Here is a 4383-nt window from a genome sequence, read left to right on the forward strand (position 1 = left end):
GAAGCAGTAAACTGAGGAAAATTAGGCTTCATTTCCAAAATATATGGGTAATTGACTCAAATTTATAGAAAGACAAGCTGTTCTATAATTGATAAATCATCAAAGGATGTGAATAGGTAATTTTCAGGTGAAGAAATTAAAACCATTTGTGATCATATGAAAAAATGCTCTAAATCACTATTGATCAGAGAAATGCAAATTAAGACAACTCTGAGGTACTACTACACACCTGTAAGATTGGCTAAGGTGACAGGAAAAGATAATGATGAAGGCTGGAGGGAATGTGGGAAAACTGGAATACCAATACATTGTTGGTAGAGTTCCGACCTGACCCAACTGTTCTGGAGAGCAAAATGGAACTATGTCCAAAAGGCTATTAAACTGTAAATATCCTTTGATTTCAGCAGTATCTCTACTGGGTCTGTAGATATTGTAGGATCCCTTCTTGTAGGTCAAGGAACTAGAAACTGAGTGGATGCCTATCAGTTGGAAAATGGCTAAATAAGTTATCATATATGAATGTTATGAAATATTATTGCTTTATAAGAAATGATCAGCAGGATGGTTTCAGAAACTCCTGGAGAGACATGCATGAACTGATGCTAAAAAGTGAGCAGAACCAAGAACACATTGTACACAATAATAGTAAGATTATACAGTGATCAATTCTTATGGACATGGCTCTTTTCAACAGCGAGGTGATTGAGGCCAGTGGCAATGGCCTTGTGATGAAGAGAGTCATATGCACCCAGAGAAAGGACTATGAGGGCTGAGTGTAAATCACAACATATTTTCTTGCATCTGTTTTTGTTCTCATTTCCCCCTTTTTAATCTGATTTTTCTTGTGCAGCATGATAATTAAAATATATAAAACATGACATATAAAACATATATTGGATTACTTGCCATTTAGGGGGAAAAGGGGAGGATAGGAGGGAGGAACAAAATTGAAACACAAGGTTTTGCAGTGATGAATGTTGAAAACTATGCATATGTTTTGAAAATAAAAAGCTTTAAAATTAAAAAAAAAATTCTATTACATTTATATACCATATAACTTATTCAACCATTCCCCAATGATGGATACCCACTCACTTTCCACTTCCTTGCCACTACAAAAAGAGTTGCTACACACATTGTTGTGGCTGATATTTAATGAGATTAAGGGAGAACGGTTTTCACTTTGTTGTTTATGAAAAAGATTGTGCCCTAATTATACTCAAGGAATTGGTCAGAGAATCCATAAGAACCATGGTCATGATGATGTTTACCTTGAATACTCTGATGATTTCACCACACTTTCTCCCAAAGACACTGGGCAATATATTTCATAGTTCTATAAGAATTCCTAATTCCTCCTGAGTTGGGAATTTAAGGGTGTGGACTCAGAAGTCAGGGGAAGTAAGAGGCCTTAATATCTAACAGATTTAATGAGCCACTGCTCTTTTGTGAGGCAGGGTCTAGGGATGGGTATATTCCCAATTGTCAGGGCTACAAATCAAGATAAGAATGCAGTTTAAGGTCTTGGAAATCTTGGAAGTTCTGTGCTGTTTTTTTGAAAAGAAGAGAGTTGATTCCTCAATAAGCAAAGATCTTGAATCTTTTCCTTCCTAGTTTCTCCAGTCTTTATGGGGGAGGGGTGAAAGGGTCAGAGGGGGTGCACAGTATCAGAATAACCTACCCAGCTTACCGGCCCCTGAGGTATTTGGGTTGTCCTGAGATGAAGGGAAATAGGGCCCAAATTCCTACCAGGGAGCAGGACACTGGGGGCCAGTTCAGCTCCTGTGCTGTAGTTTTTCCAGTTTCCCTCCTACTCCAACTTAGGACAGAGACTGGGATCTCCTCAACCAGTTTCCTACAGGAGTCTAAGTGTGGGAGAAATTTTTAAAAAAGCACATCTGCTCCAAGTGTTTCTTTCAGGAGGCAGAAGTTGCCCTTAGAAGAGAAGAACTGAGTCTCAGGTTAACAAGATAAAGGGAAACCAACAGGTGTTAGAAATCAATTTTGGTCTTATAGATCTCTATTAATTGTCCAGTAACAGATAGATGACCAGGCTAAATAGTTATTTGCCCAAGCATTTAGGATACAATGATTACATATAGTTAGGCTAAAAACAGCAAGGTATGACATAATTGAATTGCATTAACAATTTTTATTGACTATTGCTCTGATCTTAGAAATTGGTTACAGGAGGAAAAAATGCAAGAACATAAATTCTAAACAAATATTTATCATAACCTTATATTGATAGCAGTAAATAATTTGTCCCAATAAGTTCATAACTTAAAAAATTATCATATCCAAGTAGATGTTTAATAAGTGAACATTATTCATACAAATCAGTTTGCTTTTAAAATCCCCAGTACATAGAAAAATATCCCAAATTGCATATTGTCCTTAACAGAAACATTTTCAAAAGGACAAGGGAAAAGAAAAAAAAACCTTATCATTTTAGAGGCTCTGACCCAATACAATACAATCTATTTAAACTTATACAGAATGTCCAATTCCACACAAGAGAATTCAAGAAGTTAGCAGTTAAACTTTTAACATAGGTTAAGTTTGAATTTTATTGCTATTTACCAATCTCTTTTACTTCAAAAGGAGTTAGCTTTGGTGGGTGTGTCTCCTAGCAGCAGGGAAGCCCTTTCAAGGTGGGTGGAGACAAATTAGTTAATCTGTTCAGTGGAGTTTATTGAGAGGCAGTAATTGGACCACAACTCTATAGCTTTTGTTCTCTTTAGGCATCCCTGAGAGATATGACAAAAACTTTTAATTTTTTTTAATTTAATTTTTATTTTATTTTATAATTATAACTTTTTTTTTTGACAGTACATATGCATGGGTAATTTTTTTACAACATTATCCCTTGCACTTATTTCTGTTCAGATTTTTTCCCTTCCTCCCCCAACTCCCTCCCCCAGATGGCAGGCAGTCTTATACATGTTAAATATATTACAATATATTCTAGATACAATATATGTGTGTAGAACCGAATTTCTTGTTGCACAGGAAGAATTGGATTCAGAAGGTAAAAATAACAGTTTACACTCATTTCCCAGTGTTCCTTTTCTGGATGTAGCTGATTCTGTCCATCATTGATCAATTGGAATTGGATTAGCTCTTCTTTATGTTGAAGATATCCACTTCCATCAGAATACATCCTCGTACAGTATCATTGTTGAAGTGTATAATGATCTTCTGGTTCTGCTCATTTCACTCAGCAACAGTTGATTTAAGTCTCTCCAAGCCTCTCTGTATTTCTCCTGTTGGTCATTTCTTACAGAACAATAATATTCCATAACATTCATATACCATAGTTTACCCAACCATTCTCCAATTGATGGACATCCATTCATCTTCCAGCTTCTAGCCACTATGAAAAGGCTGCCACAAACATTTTGGCACATACAGGTCCCTTTCCCTTCTTTAGTATTTCCTTGGGATATAAGCCTAGTAGTAGTATGGCTGGGTCAAAGGGTATGCACATTTTGATAACTTTTTGGGCATAATTCCAGATTGCTCTCCAGAATGGTTGGATTCTTTCACAACTCCACCAACAATGCATCAATGTCCCAGTTTTCCCATAGCCCCTCCAACATTCATCATTATTTGTTCCTGTCATCTTAGCCAATCTGACAGGTGTGTAATGATATCTCAGAGTTGTCTTAATTTGCATTTCTCTGATCAATAGTGATTTGGAACACTCTTTCATATGAGTGGAAATAGTTTTAATTTCATCATCTGAAAATTGTCTGTTCATATCCTTTGACCATTTATCAATTGGAGAATGGCTTGATTTCTTATAAATTAAAGTCAATTCTTTGTATATTTTGGAGATGAGGCCTTTATCAGAACCTTTAACTGTAAAAATGTTTTCCCAATTTGTTACTTCCCTTCTAATCTTGTTTGCATTAGTTTTGTTTGTGCAGAAACTTTTTAATTTGGTGTAATCAAAATTTTCTATTTTGTGAAAAATAATGGTCTCTAGTTCTCCCTTGGACACAAACTGCAGAGTCTTCTTCTATCTCTGGGAGTCCTCTCTTTTATTCTCCCAGAGAATGGGCGTGGGATAATGCAAGGGCTTCTGGGAAGAACCACCTCAGCCAATGAGCCTGCCCTTCCATCAAGTCAACCTGAGTTCTCACCTTGTAATTGTCCAACTGAATTCCACCTTGTCACTATCCAGACAACCCGAGTCTCACCTAGTAATCCCAACAACAAACTCCTTCCTCCTCCACAAGTCTGAGAGGTAAACCATCCCATGTTCCTCCAATTTATTTATGATTTCGTTTTTATGCCTAAATCTTGGACCCATTTTGATCTAATCTTAGTATGTTGTGTTAAATGTGGGTCCATGCCTAGTTTCTGCCATACTAATTT

Source organism: Sminthopsis crassicaudata, chromosome 6 (genome assembly GCF_048593235.1).
Source record: "Sminthopsis crassicaudata isolate SCR6 chromosome 6, ASM4859323v1, whole genome shotgun sequence".
Lineage (NCBI taxonomy): Eukaryota > Metazoa > Chordata > Mammalia > Dasyuromorphia > Dasyuridae > Sminthopsis > Sminthopsis crassicaudata.